This window comes from Erithacus rubecula (assembly GCF_903797595.1).
Source record: "Erithacus rubecula genome assembly, chromosome: 1".
Taxonomy (NCBI): domain Eukaryota; kingdom Metazoa; phylum Chordata; class Aves; order Passeriformes; family Muscicapidae; genus Erithacus; species Erithacus rubecula.
The window spans coordinates 2,705,170-2,727,469 of NC_136658.1; the positions used below are offsets into that span (position 1 = coordinate 2,705,170).

Genomic DNA, 22,300 nt, shown 5'->3' on the forward strand with positions numbered 1-22,300 from the left:
TCTGGGGACAATTTCCACCTGGTTTAGCTGAAACCAGTGCATGGCATCAGTGACTTTGGCACTGGCAGAAGGTCCAGGGCAGCCTTTCCCCAGTGTCACTCGTGCACCAGCCTGAGGAAAGCCCTGCAGAAACAACTTTGGATCTGCAGCCCCACCCTGAGATGCAGCCAATAAGGGACAGTAATTTGGATTAAGATGTAGAGCTCCAGTTTGACTGCAGCTTTTAAGTGAGCTCCCTTCATTCTGAATTGTTCCCAAGACCCCTTTTTCCTTTCACATCCTTAAAAAGTGATCACATTATTCTTGGGCTGTTGCATATGGGCTCGAGTGGAATTTAAACTGCCTGCCTGACAATGATGAATGAATCAACTCCAAATCCCTTGATGTGGATCAGCTATATAGCATAACAATAATATTGTTGTTTAACATTTATATTGAAGTAATACCATGAGGAATCTCATCCATTCAGGGACCGATTTTGCTGGAAACTGAATAAAACACACACAGCAGAATAACAAGTCTTGTTCCAGAGACAAGGCTGTCTAAGAGACAAGCTGTACCAGTGGAAGGAGACAAACAAAAAAAGACAAGGAGCAGAGTGATATAAATGACAGCTGCATCTTTACAGAGCTTCACAAAACCTGGGTGCTGCTGAATTTTCTTGCATGGCTGATCTGCCATGTTGTTTCTAGATTTTGCTCATCGTGTTCCACTTTCATCTTCTTTACCTGTGCTGTCAAACGAACTCTTAAACCTCAGGTTTTCCCTGGCAAAGTTTGGAAAATATTGGAAAAAGGAAGTTGACTAGGAAATTCCCCATGACACTTTGTTATTACCTTTGGATCAAACTTTTAGTTGGCTTTCTGTACCTTGCATCCATATTCAACCTTACTTGGGTGAATTCTTCTCTGCAAGATGTTGGGTTCAACTGTGTTGAATCTCTTTTCTCACTTTGTAATGTTTTCAAATTTGTAATTGGGCTTCTCTGGAAAAAAATAATAATAATAAAAAATATATATATATTTAACACACCCAGTTTTGCTGCTGTTGATTGTTTCCTGTGTCCAGTAGAGGACAGTTTTTAAATCACTCACCTACTTGTCTAACTATTTTATCTAGAGCCTAATGCCACAAATTTTTGGTAAAAGCAAACTTAGACTTCTTGTCTTAAAAGGAATAGAACATTCCCTTCCCTTGTTTTTGAAAGCCATATCCTGGTTGTACAGTGTTATAGATATATTTAAATAAAATGGGGAAAGAGGAAATGGGACACATCTTAATAAAACATTTAAAATAAAAATATTTTTTATCCCACAAGTAAGTCCATATAAGTGCATATATGGCCATGTATATGAAGGTGCTAACACACATATTAAAAGAAAATTTGAGCTCCTAAGCCACATTCTCAGAATCCCACACACCTGTTATAAATCTTACAGATAAAATTATAGATATAATTTAGTCAAAGGATATAAATACATAATTACTTTTTGGAAAGCATTCTTCTAGCCAGGGTGACTTGTGACACATTAACACAATTCCTGTTACCTTGTGAGCTTTCACTAAGCTGGAAGCACTGGGTGATTATTGTCTAATAAAAAAGGTCCATGTGCTAAATGTAAATGCCAAGGAAAAGTGAGGCATATAATACACTATAAATTGCAAGTTGTGATAGGACCATGGATAATTCCAAATGATAAATGGTTTTATTTTAATTTCATGGGAAGAAGCTGAAACAAGGCTGTACCTTGAAATGACACATTAATTGGTGTGAGTACAGGATTGCTGCATTTGTCCTGACTTTACATTCCATCAGGATCAGAATGAATTTAAATCTGTGTGGGGTTTGTCAGAGACCTCACATTTGGACTGCAGTGCCCTCTGCTCAGCTGCAGAACAGGTACAGCCTTGGTCATTTTAGCATCTACCTGCAGTGAGGATGTTGCAATCCACATTTCTCTCTGCTTTGGATCTTGATGATTTTACAGAGTCAGAAATATTTCTGGTTTAACTAGGGAAGAGTGCTGTGTCTCTGCCAAGTGGTGTAGGATTGCTGCACGTCCAGCTGGATTCCTGGGCAGCTCAAACACAATTTGTATACAAATGGAAGGCTATTACAGGGCTGGATTGCATTGAGAGGAAAAGCAAAACACCATGGAAAACACTGAGCAGAAGAATGTTGAGAAAAATAAATATATGTGTCACTTAATTGGTGGTTGTGATTACTTGAGCAATATGTCAAAATATATTTTGAAAAATAATGATATGCCATTCTTGTGAGGACTGTAGTGTTGAGGAAAAATGAAATAATGGGAGAGGGGGATAAACTCCAAGAACAATTTTGCCTTCTAAAGGATATATCCCCCATGCCCATCTTTGACAGAGTAGTCTTCTTTTGGCCACCATAAACCTTAGTCAGGAAAACATGCAGTGGTTTTGTCAGAACGTGCAGAAAGGGGAAATTCTGCTAGAGTTCATTGAATGATTGATAATTTAAATCCACTTCAGAAAAGCTGTTATGTTCTTGAACCATTTCTTGGCTAATGTGCTAATAAAAATGCATTGTAGAATTTTACTGCTGGATTTCAAACAATTTAACAGCAAAAAGTTGCTAACTGAGGAATACTGGAGATTCCTCCACAAGACAGATAACTGATAGTAATTATGATGGCAATTAACTGGCCTTGGTTAGATTTGCAAAACAGAGGGAAAATTGAAAAAAATCTTTGGTGATTTCAGGGATGAGCATGTAGGAAGCTCAGGTCCACTTCAGGCTCTGGGTCATGGAGCAAATCCTGCATTTCCAAGCACAGGAACAGGGTCAGTGGGAGAGCCAGTGCAGATGTAGCCAGTGCCAGAAGGGCATTCCCTGGGTGCCTCCTGGGATCACTGATTTCACCTGGATGAGATTCAGGACAGCTGGGCAAGGGACAGGATGAGGGACAATAGACACGGGCTGGAATATGGGAAATTCAAACTTCACAATAATTGAATGTGTTTTTGCATCTTGAAGAGGGACAAACTGGGAAAAAAATTTCCCAGAGAAGTTGTTGTCTTCACATCACAGTTCCATACTCCAAGGTTTCTCCTAATGTACCTCCTGTCCTCGTAGGATATTTCAGCTTTATCTCTCTGAAGATTCTGCAAGAAACAGGGAATTTTGTTGCCATTAGCAGCACTATGAGAATGATAGGGCTCTGAACAGAAGATGCAATACAGTGGGCAGGCAGGGAATGAGGCTGAACAGTTTAATAAAACAATTTTCAAATAAATTGCTTGAAATGCTTTGCAACTCCAGCAAGCCCCCAAAGACACAAACTCCTTGGGAAGCAGAATTCATCTGGAAAATAATTTTCAAATGTCTCTGTTGCACAGAAATCCCCCTGCCCTCCCTACCCACAGTGGTTACTCTTATATTTGGAATTAACTATTTTATTGTAAACCCCTGGATTTGCCGAAGCTGTTTTTGGTATCAGTGTGGGGAGAACTTCACTCTGGCCTTTGGAACCCTTTGAAATATTTGTGGAGACAAATTTCTGTTCAAAAGGACACTCCTAAAAGGCTGGAGTGATGCTTTGGTAAACTCTCTAGTCAGGGTGTGTTCCTAAATAGGAAGAAGTACAAGGGAACAACCTGTAAACTCAAATAGTATCATTTACTTGGGTTTGATGGATGTGTTTTCCAGGATACTGCTGTGCATAAGAGAATTTATTTTGTTCTTTTTTTTCCCCTCTAACAATGAATTTGGGGAGCATGAATCTCTCACCTCTGTCTTTCATCTGCCTAATTTTACATACACAAAATAAATAAAAGCAATCAGAGAACCACAGGAACTGCAAGATAAAGTGGATGCTTATGTGTTTGGTTTGCCATCTGCTTTATTTTGGACCAAATACCTGTGTATTCAGTCCAAAACCACAGTGTGCATTTCTTTTATTATCCATGCATGCTGCTTGCCTCATCTTTAATCATATTTTTGTTATTTTATTACAATACCACAGATATGAATTAGGTAATTAAAACTCCTCCAGAAAAGTTTTAACACCTGTTCTGTGATATTGTTTACAGAATTCAGAAAGCTGTGAAACTTGATTTTGTTGAACAAATCCTTATTACTTTTAAATGCTACATTATCCATGCACTCCTATTCTGTGAGGAAGCTGTTAAAATCAAAGGGAAAGCTGGCTGCTACTGGATCTAATTATTACAAATTATGAGGCAGTTTTTGCAGCAAAAGACAGAAAGAAAAAATTAATTTTAAAAAAAATTATATTTAAGGAAAATCAAGTTTCTATCTTGCAAAGAAGAGTTGCTAGTGGCTAAAAACTGATAATTTCAATTGGCTTTGCCCCATCAGCCACAAGGAAAACACCTGGCAAGCTGCTGCATCCCAGCCAAGTCTTGTTAACCTTTTGGCCTTCACAGTAACTATCAGCAGGCACCCAGGCAGAGCCACTAATAAACTGGCATTAAAACTTCCACCTGCTAATAGCATCTTATTGCTTTTCAGGATTAAATAAAAGGAAATGAGCTGTTTAATTACAGTCAGAGAAATTTTTGCAGTGCCTGGGCTGGTGATGGTAATGCTGGAATGTGTTTAAGGACATGGCTACATGAACTGATGGCTTCAGAGGTAAGCCACAATGGCAGCAGCTCTGCTATGCTGATTTTTGTCTTGTAGAAAGTCTAAAACATCTTATTTTTACATGAAGGCAAGATAAACTGGGGACAGTCTCTTCAAAAACATGTGTAGGTGGTTGTAAGCGAGGTTGTATTCATGGAATCTTTTCCCTCCCCATTAATGTTCTCCTTAATTATCCCACTTTATAGGGAATTCTTTGCTGGTTTTTAATTTGTTTGCTTGCCTCTCTGCTAGCAAAAAAAAAAACCCAATTCTGGTTTTCTTTGTGCACCAATGAAGTAGGGGAGAGATTTTATTCTGTTAAGAGGGAGTTCTTCCATTCTGATTTTTCTGGAACATGTGAAGCAAAACAATCCTGGAGGAGACAAAATCTTGCCTGGAAGTTCCATGTAGGGGATGTAGGCTGATTTAATATGTCTGTGTGTCTTAATTTGCTTTGTTTTCCCCTTCTCACCCTGATACATTGATTATTTTTGGCCAAAATAAGGTGAATTTCAGTCAGATCATTGAAGCACCAGCAATGCACCATAGGGGTTCTGCTTGGGATTTTGGCATGTTTTGGGACAAGGAATTAAAATACCACTTTCTAAATGGAAAAAGCAATGCCTTGCTGGCAGCTGGTCCAGTTCAAGTGGGACCAGCTTTCAGCAGAAAGTGATTTTTATAGCAACGTTGTAAGCTGTGTGAATTCCAATAATTTGGATAGCTTGAAATATGAATCAAAATATCTATCAAAATTAGGATTATCCTTTTCAAAAGAGATTTACTGCAGCAGCACTTTGCTTTTAAATAATTTCCACAACCTGTTCCAACCTCTCACTTCTTCCTGGTGGAGAAATAAGAACTTGGAGGGAGGGACTGGAAAGTCAAGGGAAGTTCAGTTTATATCAGCTCTGTTTCAGGAACTCTCATTTATTTCTCCTGAGCCTTGGCTGGGTTGTCAGCATTGTGCAGCCTTGCTGTGGTGAAGTGTTGAGAGGCAGCATCCTCCAAGACAATAAATCTTTAAAAGGACAAAGGGAAGCAAAAATGTTATACATGCTGCTTGAGTGTTTATAGTTTGTGCTTTTTTTTTTTTTTTGTGGTTTTTCAGAAGAACTGTTGTTATTAATGCTTATCCTGCTGCTTTTTTTTTTTTAAAGGCATTTCTTAGCATCTTTTTTTGATCAGAACACAGGCAGAGTGTGTTTCTGATCACTTTAAAAGTGACTTGTGAACTGTGGGGACAGAGGAATAAAAGGCCACAATAAATTACACTGTATTTTATGTTAAATTGTTGTGTTTCTAGTGAGATAAATTCAAAGGAAAAGGATTGTATGTTGCACATTTGCCTTTCTAAAGGTCACCAGGTTATGAAAGATGAGATAAAGAGAGTTTTGGCAATCTCAGATTTGCAGGGGTAGCTGTGTGCCTGTAGCTTACTGAAGATTTTAGTTGTTTTAGTCAATGAAATTGAGCTATGCTACTTTGAGAAGAGTTCTGTGTGGGCTCTTAGAATGATGATTTCAGTGCAAACAGCTACAGAGCACCAAGTCTGCACATTCTCACTGAACATTTTAGGACTTTGCACATTTGAGTAACTCAGTTATGGCTCTCTTAATTTGCACAGCCACACCCTTTCTCATATTAATGATTTTTTTGTGAGGAAATTTCTAGTTTTTTCACAGGATTCCTGATTCTGGAAGCAGCCTGTAGCACACAGGTGCAGTCTCAGACTGACTTCAGGTTTTGTATCTGCTGAGCTCAACTCACTCTTCTCTGAATCCTGTGTACCTTCATCCCACACAACTCATTTCTAGAGGTTCAATGAGAGACAGCTTGTTTATTCTCCTCTCATGTTTTTGCCCTGCTGTTGCTAAAAGTAGGGCAAAGCTTTGGAGAAAATACTGAGGTACAAATCCAAGTGGAGATTAAAGGAAAGGAGCTGTCTGCTTGTCACAGAAATCCTGGAGGTGTAGCTTTGGAGCATGAAGAAAACAAAGGAATGATAGTTCATGTGTTGTTGGCATCTCCCATGTGTTGTAGACTTCATTTTAATGTTCTTTATGATATAAAACCTGCATTGAGGTGTTTTTGCTTTTCCTTTTCTCTAGGAAAGGGAGTAATTGCTGGGAGTGTATGGGAGCTAGGGTCTGAGTGTGGTTTTTTTTGGTGAAAGTTACAATTTGGGTACCCCAGAGCTTCCAACCAGTCAGCTTCTTTTTGAAAAGCTGAATGGGAAACTTTCCTTAAAAACTTCTTTTTCTAACTTGTACTTTTTCCTTCTCAGTAATTAGAAACAAAAGCTGTTAGCTGATGAAAGAAACCAACTCTCCAACTCTCTCACACTTTTGACAGCAGTTCTGTCTCTGAAGAGATGTTGGTGACATCTCCAGGGCTTTGTTCCTCTCTTTGTGTGATGGGAGATGCCAGTGGCCTGTTGAGACATGGATCTGGTCTCCTTAGAAAGTGATCTTGCTTCAAATCCTGCTGGGGAGACCAGCCTTATTTTCAGAGTTCAGGGAGATACACTGAGAAGGAAACATGAATGAGAGAATATTTCTGGGTTTTGGCAGATAACCCAGCAATAACTGCTATGCCACAGCCTGCTCTAGCTACCATTTACCCTGCACATTAAAATATAAATGCTTGAATGAGTAACATCTCTCTGAAAAGCTCAGCTCACTGTCAGGGCAGTCCTCTGTTCTGGTTGGTGTCATTAGTGATCATCTTGCTTTCTGGTAGATTTTTCAGTATTAGCAGCATTTTGCCAGTCTGACCTCATGTTCTGGTGATTCATACTTTGCATTCAGGTCTGCAATTTCTCAGTTCATATCCAAACCAGACCTCTCAGTGCTCAGTGGGCTCTGCAGAGCAGGGACTGTGGTACCAGGCATCAAATTTAAGCTTTGTGCTACCTGGGACAGTCTTCACTGGCACTGTCTGAAAGGCAAATGCAGCTTCACTTTCTGTTTATTATTTTATTTCCAGCTGTGGCAAAGGGGTAGATATGAAGGCTGAAGGCTCCCAGGAACCTGCAGTGAAGGTGCACAGGCATGCTGATGCATTAATATGTATTGCAGGCACATGGTTTCCCCTGCAAACAGGGATCTCTGCAGAGAGTGATAAGCCCTGGCTTCCTTTTCTGTGACACTGCCTATAATTGCTAGGGAAAAATGGGCTTCAATTTAAAGTTCCTAGAGCACTGCTCAGTATCCACAGAGTGGATTTTCAGCACTATTTTTAGCCTGTTGCTCGCTGGGTTAGAATGCAAATAGCTGTGTGCACTCTGGAGTGCAGAAATCCACACAGACAGAAAACAGGAGGGAGGTTGTGCCAACCCTCTGGTGCCTGTCCTCACTGAGGAGTTTTACCATTTTTTCCTCTTTGTTTCTGCCCAATATTCAACTATTTGCTGCTGTAGATCTTTCAAGCACATGAGCTTTTGGCTACTGCTGATTTGTCTAACTCTATTAATACAAAACCACCTTCTTGCAAACACTGGCCCATCCAAAATAAAATGAATGGGAGCAGTGTTACTGTTTGCCAGCAGAGAGATTATCCCACAAGTAAAAATCAGTCTTGGGCAGTGGGGTAAAAAAGACACATTTTTTCATAATGGAATGATCAATTAATGCCTGGGAATCAGCTCTGGAGTGAAATGCTCTCCTAAATTACTTTTTCCAAACCTGCTTATTTTTTAAATAACCTTGACAAGTATCATAATGAATTGGCAAATGAAAAGGGCCCTGTCACTTGCCACACTATCTAAACAGTAAGGTTGGAGCAACTATCTGTATTACACTTGTCTGAAGAGATATATAGGAAATATATACAAAAGATATTAGTGGTACTCTTTTATTCCCATTGATCCTGCTCTGAACCTATGTAGCAACCTAAAACCTAATTTCTCACATATTTACTCTCAAATTAGGTTTTATTTGGGCTTGATTGCAGCCTCCTTTTCGCAAAAAAAAAAATTATTCTTGTAGACTGAACTAATGCTGGGGTGAATGGCTGTGAATCAGTGAAATTTAGAGGTGGCAGCAGGGGGTCATATAAAGGCTCTGAGATTTTGAAACAAGGGGAAGCCATCAGAAAAAAATGGCAATCATACATGCTGTGTGCTGCACTGCACTGATTTAAATTTCCTTAAATTTCCTGCCATTGCCCAGCTGCTCCAGCCCAGTATTTTGGGTGTGTTTCCTGCTGCAGGCAAAATGGGAAAGACTCTCTCTGGAGAACTCTGGTTTACCCCAGGGCACACAGAAGGCAATGTGTGGACAGCAGTTGCAAATCATTCAGGGTATTTCAGTTTATTGGGGATTGTAACTAAAGCCCATCAGCACGTTTGGTACTGATACACAAAGCCCTCGTCCTCATTTTTTTTGCCATAAATTTAATTTTCTTTGCCAACTGAATTTTAAGCATCATCTAACAGGAAGCAATACTTGTTTCAATGTCTCTGTTGTAAGACAAGAGTCGGTTTAGATAGAAACTTTCAATTCCTGTGAATTTATCTACAGTCTGGGGAAGGAAAATTATTGGTGCTCTAAAATGTACAGTACTGGCAAATTTTTGGACACAGCATCACAGACTTTATTATCAGTCATTTTCATATCTGCCAGGACTCTAACAGAAAATAATTTTTATTTTGCTTTAGGATTCTGTCCATCCTTTAGATAAATCTGCTCCACACCTTGACTCTATTTTGGCCCCTGCACACATCTAGGTTATAAAATTCCTTTTGCATAAGTTTCAAAATCTGATTGCTCTGAGAAACAACCACTTTTAGGCACCCCTGGACTCTATGAAACAGGAGAGAAGAAATCTGTGGCAGGTTATAATAGGCAAGGTTAATTTTGAAGCAGTGAGTGTTTCCTGCCTCCTAGGGGAGCACCTCCCTGCTTTGCATGCTGCTTGCTTGTTTCTGGAGCTAGAGAAATGCTGCTTAAAAGGATTAATTTGGCAGGCACTCCCGAGACTTTAGAAGGTAAACAAGTGTTTCTTTTTTGTCAATATGGCAATTAAGGTCTGGGAGATTAAAGAGAAGAAAGTAAATGTGGGTTTGGCTCCTTCCATAGACTGATAGCTCAGTGATCCTTTGAATATTTCATGAGGGGCTTTGATGGTTCTGGAGCAGCAAAATCCAGATCAGATGTGAAAAATGGAAGAACAGTGAACTGCAAAGAGCACCCAGAATTAGGTGTGTGGGGTTTTTTATGCTGGAGATTGATGCCCAGACTGTTTTGGTAAATGCCACCTCCCATGCAAGGGAGAGCTGCAGGTGTTCGGGTGCCTGGAGCTTTCTGCACTTTTTTTTTAACACCATCTTCACCAAAACCTGTCTACTTCTGAGTCTTGGGCTAAAGCAAGGAATCTTCCCCATGAAGCCAGCAAAATTATAAAACAATGACCATGAATAGAACTGTGAATTTCAGAGTTGCTAAAGGAGTCAGAAGTGATGTTAAAGGTGATCTTTTAGCAGCCTTTAAAGCTGCTGGGACAGTTTCATTCTGAGATGCTTTGTTTCCCTCAGATGGCACAAAATGGGCTTTAACATCATCTGTGGGTGTTTTCTCCTTATCTCCCACTTTGGGCAGAACACTTATTACTTATCCTAAAGGGGGTGGCTCTCATGTCTCTTCAAATATATCTTCAGGGAATTAATTAAATTGTCTTGCTTAAAGTGGGTGGGCATTTAGTGGAGGTTTAATATGGAATCAGAAATTAGAAAGGTCTGAAGTTAATTCAGAATGCTTTTTATATGACATTGTAGCTGCAGAAGCTGTCAGAGTGTTACCTGTGTGTAGTGGGAGGACAGCTCTTATTTTAATCATTTCCTTCCCCATTTTCCCCCGTCCCAGTGCTGCTCCTTCTGTTTTCAACCCCAAATCTGTTGCTTTTTTTTGGAGTGGGAAAGAGATGAGCCTTTGAAGAAGCAGAGCAGCAAAAATCCAGGTTTTGAGCAAGACCCTAATATATCCCTCAGGGAGCTCTTTGTGCCTTTTTTTTTTTTTGGCACAGCAATGCTTTTCAAGTGGCAGTGCTGGCTGCAGCCCCTCTTCGTGACAAATGCAGGGAGAAATAAATGTGATTGCTTTTCTGGCTAAGTGAAGAACTTTATCCTTTCTGAATTGCCTCCCTTGACCTGTCCTGCTTTATCAAATTGAGGAGCATCCACACTTCCCTTCCTGAGCTGTTTCCAGGGCTGCTGAGTGCCCAATGCCACTGCAAAGGTGCTGTAGATTATTTTAGGAAGGGTGTGCTAATTGGGAATTTTCTCCAGGAAAACTTCACACCTGTTGTCAGTGTTGGATCCCTGGACACTGAGAATTTTAGACTTTCTGTGCTGACAGGCACTGACCCACAGGAGAGCACAGCTTTTGACCTGAGGCCATGGAGAAACTTCCAAAATTGAGTGATAGAACTAGGACCACAGGTGTGTAATTTGAATAGAAGTGTGTAATATCACATGGTGGAAAACTTAGAATTTTAGGTTTTGGAATACAGAAATATATAGAAAGCAAGATGGAGGTTTTAGGGTGGAGGTTTTCTTCTTCTCCACCTTCTTCATCATGGGTCTAGGTGAGATCTTGTTTAATCAAATAGACAAATCTGCATTGTGGGTCATGGGTGATTAGTTATTGGGTTAAAAGTAAAAATAATGTAGGTGGCTTTTATTAATTGAACAGTTGGGCCTTAAAAGACCTTGCATCTCCATTTTTAGGTTGTTAGCTAAAAGTGCTGTAGAACTCACTGTAATATAGATAAGAATTAATAAACATCTGAGCCCCAACAAGAAGTAATCTCTCTTGAGCATTTAATCCTGACTTTGGCAGAAAAAAAAAAAGAAAAAGAAGATAAAATGTGATAGGAAGGGAAAGAAAGATCTGGGAAGTTACAGACTGTTCAAACCCTTTCCAGGCACTCAGAAGTCTATGGAGCAAACTTGGAAGCCATCCCTAGGCACATGGAGAGTGAGAAGGTAACTGGGAATAACCTGTGCAGGTTTTTCCTGGTTAAACATTCCCCCAAGCACCTCTTGAATGAAATGAGAGGGTTTCCAACTGGAGCTAATTTGGTGAGATATGGGAAAGTAGAAGTGGATGAAATCTGGCTCCAAAAGATGGAGATCAGTCACCTGAGGCTGAAATAGGTGCTGGGTAGGAGTTGTCTCCCTGTACTGATCAGTACTGATGCCAATAATATAAATGCCTTTATTTGAAGCTGGATGATGAGATACAGTTCACTCAGTACAATAGGAAGCTATTCTGTGTCATTTCACTCTCTATAACACCATGAGGCACTATTTAAACTGGTCTTTATTTTATAGGATTTGTTGTTGGGTTGTTGGGTTTTTTTAATTATTTTTTAAATTAAACCCCAAATAATGCTTAAATACTTCTTTTGATATCTCGAGTAAATATCAAAGTAAGAATCTTCCTTATGCTGACCCATAGGTTTGAGGTTTTATTTTCAGATTTATTTTATTTTAAAGTAAAATATTTGAAGCCAAGCATACATCTCACTGCTGGTTACATAAAAATGTCAATGTCCTGGATGAATGCTCTTGAGATTTTAGTGGCTGGAAGGTGACTTCATAAATCCCTGCTTTATTAAGATGTCTCTTGAATGTCCACACAGTTATGGGAAAAAGTAAAAGATGAGCACTTGCTACAGAGGTTACACCAGGTATGAAGTTTCTTTCTCTGACCAAAAGGAACTTGTGAAAGTTGTTTTTAGTGCTTTAAAAGGAAATATGAAAGCATTCATAGTTGTTGTAAAGCTTGTGTGTGTGCAATTGTTTATTTTTTTCCTCTCAGCTGAAGTTTCCTGGCTGACTTATTCCCAGTTCTTTCAATTCCCTTGCTCTTCCCAGCAGATCCAGTCACTCTTTGCAATTAGCAGTTGTGATCTATGCAAAAATACAAAGTTCCCCAGGTGATCCCTGCACTTCAGCTGGGTAAGAGCAGCCATGGCAGTGCTCTGAAATAAAAATGCACTGGGGAAAATACAATGACAGTGCAGCAAGGAAAAACAACAACAACAAAAAGACAAATCCAGCTCTGCCAAAGCATCCTGAGTGCTTCCCCCTCTCCTGCCAGTTTTGATGGGCTTTGCCTTCACTGTGTTTTGCTCTGATGTTTTCTGCATTACCTGTTGGGAGCTGCAGCAGAGAGATTCTTTCCCAGGGTGTGAGAAGCTCCAGGAGCTCACCAGGGAATCAAACTGTGAAATTGCAGCTCCTGAGGGGCCCTGGGCACAGCCACCAGCTCCTGGAGCTTCCCAGGGACACAGCACAACAAATGCTCTAAATCCCAGCAGCTGCCCTCTATTTATTCTGTAATTCATGCTCCAGGGGATGGGATCACAGAAGAAAATTCCTTAAGGAAATTATTTGGCAAGGTTCAGAGTGACAGCCTTTATTCCTATCAGCAGAGGCATAGATAGGATTGTTTTCCTGTTTCTGAATTTTTTTATGGTTTCCTTGCCCCTACTTTCCTTCCCCTAAATCTTGAGTTTTTCAGACCAGAAAATAAAGTAGTTTGAGCACATAGCAGTGGAGGAAATTGTTACATGGCTATAATATGTACAGAATAGATTCTGCAAATAAATATATGGAATTGAGGGGATTCTACCCCTACAAATTGTGGAAGAACCAAGGAGGGCCAAATAAAATTCCTGGTATGTGAAGCTGAATCATGAGCAGAACATGTAGTGCACACAATTAAAATGAATTTGTATCCCAATTTTCAAAAATGTGGGGGAAATATACATATAGTTCAGAAAATGCTGACTTCCAGTTTGTTCCACAGTGACTTTATCCTAATTATGGCTGGACCTGCTGGGTTCAGTGGTGCTGTTGAGGAAAGTACAAAGTTGCTGGCGAGTTTTCACATTTTTGTGTCCATTTCTAGCAATAAAATGGCCCAAATTGCAAAAATATTCCACCTCAGGAGGCTTAAAGCAGCATGCTAGCAAAAATGCTGAGGAGACATAGAATGTAACAATATTTAAGGAATATCTATGTTTGAGTGACTGGTTTTGAGTTGCCATGTGTTTTTTTTCATTAATTTGCTGTCTTTCATATGGGCATGTGCCAAAAATTTTTTCCTTTTATGAATAATTTCACTGCTCTAGGAAATAATAAATAAATTATATATATATTCTATATCTAGGAAATCTGATGCTGTGTTTGGAACTGTGGACCCAAAATAAGAAAAAACAGGGATATTTTGATTAAGTAATTCCTTCCAATTGCAACAGGAATTGCAAACCATTTGTCCAAACACATTTTCAAATATAGGTGAGAGGGAATCAATCTAATTTCCTTGTGTGTAATTGTGAATGTGTTTGACAAATTATTAATTGAATAATTGTTCTTCACATGAATCAAAATAGTGGAAAGGGAACTAAAGCATCCTGAGAAATTGCACCTTCAAATGTGAGGATACTTCAAAGAATTCTCATTGCAAACCTTGTCATAAAACTGTTTTCAGGGCAGGAAGAGGAAATAAAGTTGCTGATGCTATAAAAAGAAGCTGCCTGTCCCTGGAGGCCTCTTGGATGACAAAAGCATTATAGGACTCAAGCAATGCAATTAGCACAGTTATAAAAATCAAAATAAAGAACAGACTTTTAATTGTAAATGTAATTAGATAATCAGTTCTAGGGATGAGGCAGAGCTGCTGTCATGTGTTGTCTTCACATTGACCCATTTTGTGCAGAGAGTAAGATTAAAGATTGTGATGACCCCTTCTGCTCTTGCAATCCATAACTCCTGGTTTAACAACACTGGGACACACTTGAAGGTGATGCCTGGCAGGCTGTGGTCAAAGCAGGATTTGAAATGGTGAAACTTTAATAGAGGAAAAGCCTTTAAATGGAAAGCCCATTAGAGCATTTGTGGCAAAAAGGGAAACTGCAAAGTGTTTTAATTTAGTTTAAATGTTGCTGCCTCTGTGTATTTGAATTTATCTTGCAGATAGTTTTCATATGGAAATTGCAGTTATAAGTTTCAGTACCACAGGATGCAATTGAATGTACTCCACGTTTCACTGGTAATTGGTAAGTGGCTTTTAGAATGTGCTGCTAGTGAATTATTTATGGGCTTTTGTGCCAAAACTGAGTTTTTAGGAATAGCACAAGGCTGGCTGGTTGGGGAAGATGCTGTTTTGTGAATAAACCTGTAAGATACAGGTATTCTTCTGCTGTTTATATTTATTATTTTTTTCCACCTGGAAATGAAGCAGCTGGAAGGATTAATTAGGATTGAAGCAGATGAGGGGTTCTCTGCAGGAAGCACATAACAAAAGGTTTTCTTTTGGACACCAGGTGCTTTTGAAGTTCTTGATCAAAGCAGATTTAAGCCCATAATTGCTCAGCTTTGGAGGCTTCTAGGTTTGAGATTTGCTGCATCTGGAGTGTGGTGGTGCAGAGATAGTTTGCCTGAGTTATTAGCACAATCAGACACTGTGTTTAGCACTGATTGCCAGAGGTCTTCATCTTTTTGACAACAAGTACTGGAAATTTGGGCTGTCCAAGGTGCTTTGTATAATTTTGCTCATAATACCACTGATGACAGTTAAGAGAGCAGAAATAGTGAGGCATAATCAAAGCTTTGCTTTATTGCAGTTTGATTTGTGTGAAGCTTCTCTTTGACCCCAAGGAAGGAATCTCTCACCATGCTGGAGAAATCCCCCAGAGTTCTGATGTGTTTGTGTGAACACTTGGCTGAAAAGCTCTGCTCAGCAGAAGGGATCACATACTTTAACAACTTTTTTTTTTAGTCTTTGACACCAATTTTCCCTGCCATAACCCCAAATTTAAATGGTAGAGTCCCAGCTCCCCCTGTTTCTGTTCCCTGTATCATCTTCACTGCTAGGTGTGCATCCCATAGGGACTTTCCAGGTTGCTTTTTGGGACTGCCAAAAAGATTTTCAGCCCCCTTACCCTGCTGCTGCTGTCCCCCTGGGAGAATAGCAGGGCTTTCCCCCTCTCTTTTGGGAATATGCAGGCACTGTAGTGCAGGGAATGCTTTAACCTTGTAAATGCAGGTGCCACCAGGGTGGGTCTTGTCTGTTTAGTGTCCAACACACAGCAGAAGGTTGTTATTTGGAAATGAGGATGTGTAAGGTCACCTGAGCTGTGGGTTTCACCCATTGGAGAGCTTAATCTGGCAGTGCAGGATGTCTGAAGGTGAGCATCCCAGCCCCTAAATAAAATGAAGGGGCCTTCATCCCTAAAGGGATGGAGGAAAACCCACTAGTTGCCTGACAGTCCTAAATGTGATAAAAACCATGCACTGAGGGGACATTAGTGTAAATCTTTGTCTGCCTGACAGATTTACATCTACTTGCCTCCATAAAACCCACTGTTAATGGCACAACACCTATTAAGCTGAGGTATTTCTAGGTATACTCTATCATCCTATTTTACTGGAGAGTTTGCATTATTCCCAGTGTTTCAGTGCTTATATTAGGAGGCCATTCAGACTGAAAATAGAGTAACTTTCTCTTTGCTTCTCAAGGACAAGCTTTTGTTTCTGAGCAACCATTCAGGAATGACAGGCAAAATATTGGAAATAATAAGGCTGAAAAATACTGTGCTCTGGAATGGATGAGATTTACTGGGAGCTGTTTGGTTACTTGAAAGAGGCATCAATAAGGTGACAGCCAGATTCTTATGTTTTCTTAGTTGCTTCTCTGCCTTCTTTTCTGTTTTTATGGGTGGGCTTTTGCATGTCACAGTAGCAGTTGGAGAAATGAGAAGTTTATTTCTGGAGCATGTGATGGACATTTGCATCAAACCAAAGGAACAAGAATCTCTGCTACAACATAAAAACTGTGGGTGAAATACCTGAAAGTAACTTGGTAGCTGGTAGTCCTTCCCTTCCATCAGTTTTGGGGTGTTTTAGGGCATCCACATCATGAAGAGAAGCTGGGACATCAGTCACCTATGGAATTTAGTTTAACTGATCCAGCTTTTGCCTGGAATTAGTGAAGAGAGAATTGGAGGGACAACTTTGCAAGGAATAAAACCAATGTTCTGGAGGCTGCTTCCCTGGTATTTCCATGAGAAAATATCAGTGATCCTGAAGGACTCATGTACCAGTCTCTCCCTTCAGAAGTTTCCAAACACCATGGGATATAGAAGGGCCTTGGGAAACCTTTTTTTGGTTCTTTAGTACCAGACTTACAAAGCAGCATCTCTTTCTGAGGCTGCCAATATGCTCCTAGATTTTCATGTGCTACTAATCCTGCATCCCATGCCACAAAGCTGCATTACACAGAAATGGATAAAAGACTCTCTAGTCTTTGAAGGGATAAAATATGTTATGTCCCCCCCATCTGCCTCCAGCCAACAGAAAACAACAGAACACTAGTTTAGTGTTTGATTTTGGGTTGGTTTTCTTTTGGTTTTTTTGATTTTTTTTTTTCTGTTTTTGTTTTTGTTTTTTGGTGGTTTTTTTGGGTTTTTTTTTGTTTTGTTTTTTGTTTTTTGTTTTTTTTTTTGTTTTTTTTTTTTGTTTTTTTGCAAGTACAGTTCAGTTATCCTCCCTGTAGAGGATAGAAACCTGGAAAGAAACCCCATAAGAGAATGAGTGGATGCTGGAGAGCAGCAACAGCAATTTGGGGCAAAAGGAATTTCATATTTAAAGAGCATGACAGACCTTTCCCTGTATGTTTCTCCAATAGAAAAAAAATAAATGTTATGTTTTCTTTTCTCACAAACTGAATTACAGACACAACCTCTACAATAAAGTTCCACCTCTTGATAGAAAAGGAAAGCTCAGTGAGCATAAAAAATGTGTGTTCTGCACCAAGAGAGGCTTAAAGGTCAGCACCAAGATGAATGCAATAACAGCTGAGGCATTCTCACCTCAGCTGCTGCACAATTTAAGGTAAAATTCCCACCCCATGGTGTAGTGGAGCAGCAGGGTGGGCTCCTGCTGGCCAGGCAGTGCAGAGGAACTGGCACCAAAAATGCCACATCAGGGCAGAGATTTGCCAAATCTGTGTCTGAGCTGCCAAAACTGCACAAACCTGCAGTGCTGGGGGCATGTGGAGGCAGGGAGGGAGCACATTCCCCAGTGCCACTAAGGGAAATATGTGAAATGAGCTAACAGGGATGTCCCACACACTGGGGACATTGTTATTCTTCCCCTGGGGAATTCAATCATTCTCCAAAATGGCAAGTGCCATTTGCAGCCACCACCTTGGCAAAGATTATTTGTTTCAGCCTTCTCTTAAAGCACATCTAGATATTTGTTTTAAGGTTTCTTGATTATAAAATCTGTTATTTATGGATTCCTTGGTTCTGTGCCATTCACAAAAGGGGTATATCAAATCGGGGGTTTTGTTTGTTTGTTGTTTGGGTTTGTTTTTTTTTTTTTTTTTTTTTTTTTTGTGGTTTTGGGATTTTTTTTTATTATTTTTAAAGAGGAATTTTAAATCAGATTCCATACCTCCAATGGCAAACTTTTGGAAGTTTGAACATCAAAAATCTGTGGCCATTGCTGACATTACCTCTGTTTCAACTGGTTTTAGAAGGGCTAATAGTACACAGAAAATGTCAGACAAGTCACCCATCCTAGTCCATGTGAAATTGCAGCATTTGTAGGCTGCAATGTGAGGGATCTGAGGAGCTTGAAGGGGAGGTTTGCACAATTGCACTGATCATGCAGCACTGAAGGGGAAGTCACTGCTTTTCTTATTTTTCAACAGATTCCTCTTTTTTTTCTGTGCCATTAGAATGAAATGACTTTCCTACAGATATTCCTTTATAGGTAATAATATTTAGCTGTTTTACTGGCAGAAATCCATGTACTCCACAGCCATGCCATCGTTATTTTGTTAATAATTGTGAATTTTACAAGGAGGGAGATTGAAGGATGGGAGGGAAACAGTGTCTCCATAAGAGCTAAAGGGACAAAGTGGCATTTAGTCACCATCTCCTCACTTATTCGCTAATTCACACCTCCCCTTTGCTCTCCATGCTCCCTTTGACATTTTTGTGCAAGCTGCCTATTCTTTATGGTTGTAATAAAGGAAATTATTTGCATAGCAATGCACGTTTCTCCTGGTACCTGCTCCCCTCCTGCTTGCACAAGGAGAGCAAAAGACTGATTCTGTTCTGACCTTTCAGTAAATTAACTTAGCTCACCTCTGTATGTTTGCCTTCCCTGCCACACATACCTGGTTACCTTTGCAATTACCTTCTTTGCTATTCACATTATTTTCCCTTAAATTGTGTGGTTCCCCAGAATTCTCTGTTGGGCCCATGCTACTTTGTGAAGAGGGATCCTTCTGAAGATGGGTTAGCTCAGATAAAAATGTGTCCCAGCAGCTGTAGAGCTGGGCTTACCTATTTGAACATGAAATACTTGAAATATTTTTAGTCTGAGCTGCACCATCCTTAGGGAAATGGTAAAAATGCCTTTACTAGCAATTAATTGGGAAACAGGTGTCTGTATCTTCACTGCCAGGACTTATCTTCCTTCATGAAAGGAAGGGGAGAAACAGGGAGAGGGAAGATGAAATATGTGTAAAGAAAAAAAAGGAAAGAGAGGAAATCCTTTTTTTTTTTTTTCCCACTATGTAAGACATGCCATATTTTATCTCTTTGTGGTGCACTGCTGCCATCAAGAAGTTTTTATTTTGAAAGAAGAAAACACTGCCTCTATGAAGTAAAAAAGATTTTTCTTATCTCTTTGTATTTATAGTCCTGTGTGGAATACTTCAGGTCAGATTCTTTTTCCTAGTGTATTTTTGATTTGTGCAATTTGCCTGGCTTCTTTCTAGCATGAAGGAAAAGTTTGTGGCAATTAAAAGGCAAATACTATTTGTCCTTTCAGGAAGATTTGCCAGCACCTGCAGCAGGTAGTTCTAGTGGATTGTGCTGTCAGAGGACTCAGCAAATCTGGGATTTAGTGCTTATGCTGCAGCAGATTTCTCTGTGACCTTGGACAGGTCATTCAGTTTCTCTGTGCTTCAGATCCCACTTGTCAAACAGGGATAATGGTGTTTGCCTCTCCACAAGGCTGCTGTGAGGATAAATGCAATTAAACAATGCAGGATGCCTGGCTGCTGCTGAAATGCCACCAAAGGAAAGGAAGGGAATTCAACTCAACATTAATTCTTCTCACAGTTACATATGTTCAAATTGATAGCTGCCTTGCTGAATTTAAAATTAACAGTGCATGGCAGAAAATCAACAAGGCTTGCTTGCCCCAAACTCAGATTTTCCCACAGGTTGATGCTGCCCTTGCTCCCCCAGCAAGGGATGGATTTGCAGGATTCAGAGGAGAACAAGGGCAGAATGAGCTGCAGGTTCTTCAGCTGCATCTCCATTTTCTTTTCTTTCCCTGCCCCAAGGACACAGCAGCCAGGAAGCCACAATTGCCACAGTTTGGTGGAAATTGCCCACTGCTGTCTGGCAGGATGCTGATACTGATGGAGCAGTTTACTGCCACCATTTATTCCCACCGTGGAATTGTTTATTTGCATGGTGTGGAAAATTGCAAGATTTATTTGCAGAGTTGGAATCCCTCAGGTATGCTATAAATATAATTACAAGAACATATAAACATGCTATCAGCATTTCGGCACTACAAATCTTATTTCCTTGACTGTGAAAATAAATGCTTTAGAAGAGAAATAAGAAATTAATTTCTGCTCCTGAAACACGCAGGATATTGGCCTAAAAGACAAATGATCCACTGTCCTTTCACACACCAATGCAGACATTTCAAAAGATATGTTGTAGAAATATCTGATTTTGCAGAAATCAGCCTTTGCAGAAGGGTGGAGATAATAATGACAGTTTAGGATTATAGGCAAAAAGGTACTTGCCGAAGCAATATTTTATATTTTCAATTGATCCCTTTGGTTAATATGTTGGACATGGGTTTTCCAAACTGAAGCTCTGTGAGGTTTATTTTAATTTAGTTTGGTCATTCTGTTTTGTATTTTAAATTGTCCAGACAGCCAATGAAGGCATGTAGAAGGTTCAGCTGTCCTTGCACACATTGATTCCTCCAACCACAACCTCAGGTTGTCTAATCAGTTCTGATAAAACAAAAGTGAACAGGACACCAGTGTTAACACTGAATTGATCCATATTTTGGGACAGACTTTTGTGTGTCTTTGGGAAAGCTGGGATTCACCTTGGTCAAAGTTTTGTCTCCTCTTTGTGCATCTTTCTACCTGCAATGTGAAACCTGATTTATCCGTGGGGATTTGGTTTGGAACAGGGGGTTTTCTATCCAAAGGTGTGTCAAGTCCCAGGTGTGGCTCTGATCTTACTTGGGATTCTGTCACCACACAAAATACACACACAGTGGGTTTATAAATTTTCAGTTTCCCCAAACCAACTTTTTGTTTGTACTATTATCTATATTGCATATATTATCTATTTATCACAGAACTCTCACAGACTGCTTTGAACCTGGGAATTGTGCTAAATTAGGTGATCTTTAAAGAGAAACAAAGCAAAACAAAAAAACCCAAAGCAGCTCCTCAACAAAAGAGAACCAGAACTCTGATATTGATTCAAGGATTTGCAAAGAAAGAGAAGCTGCTTTAAACAGTAATTTGTGGTGATTGATTGGGCTTGCAGCTTGAGGTTTGAGTCTTATTTCTCATCTACATTTATCAACTCAAAGCCTTGGACATCGTTCATCCTTTTGCCTTTTAGGCTGAAGGGGAGATTATGTAACAATAACAAAAGTTACCATGATCATCTCTGCCCCCAATTCCCTCTTTGAAAAGCAAAATAAATTAAATTAACTTATCCTCATCTTCTTAAAGACTGCTGCTTTTTGTGGTTCTCTGAACTTCTTTCAATTGTTCCTCATCCTCCTGGAAGGCTCAATGCCACCAATTTTAAATATATATGTATATCTACAATTATACAGGAAACAGAATATGAAGTATAGAGTGAAAATATCAATAATAGTTTAGTGCAGGTAACTCTGAGGGGTCAGTGCAGCTGCAGCAGGCTGAGCAGTGTACCTGGGTGAAGTGAGAACTGATCTCTCTGTTCCCAGTCAGTTTTGTGGCACTGAGGAAATGTTTGATAGCAGTAATTCAGCTGTTAAATGCATATTTAATGGGTATTACAACCTAGCAACAGGGCTGATACAAGAGCAGATGCTTGTTCAATTTTCAGCAGTATCATTTCTCATTGCCCAGCTCAAGTTTTACATCTATTTAGATACAACAACAGAAAATTAATTGCTGAATATCACTGTTCCTTACTAATATTAGGCCACTCTATTATTATTGGTAGTAGCATCCTGTCCAGCAAACTTTGCAATCCATTTCTTGTTTTCAAAGGTTCATTTGATTAAAGCAGCTGCTTAAATCTCACTGATTTCAGAAATTCCAGTGGAATCCCAACATTTGGTAAATGTTCTCAGTGGGAACACTTCCAGAAATCAGTTTTAAGTGCACATTTGTATTTTTTGTGCACACCACAACCCCAAATTACCTGCTGATGTAAATGAGGGAAAAATGTTAGGTTAAGCCCACTTATAGCAGCAGGAAATCTGGTCTGGGATTTGCTGTGATGAGCAAAAATATGTGTATATCCTGGAGCTCATTTTACAAAGCTGGCCCAGCATTGCTGCCCAGGGGTAGGAAAACATAAATACCACAGCAGGGGTGGGGATTA

General features: G+C 39.7%; 1 long non-coding RNA gene across 1 annotated transcript in view; it reads left to right on the forward strand.

Annotated features, from left to right (window-relative positions):
- The first annotated feature begins 4,514 nt into the window (after window positions 1-4,514).
- Window positions 4,515-22,300, forward strand: part of LOC306809842 — a 75,991-nt gene continuing 58,205 nt past the window's right edge. The window contains exon 1 of the long non-coding RNA XR_013776314.1: window positions 4,515-4,633. This is a non-coding gene — a long non-coding RNA (uncharacterized lncRNA). The remainder of the gene's footprint in view (window positions 4,634-22,300) is intronic.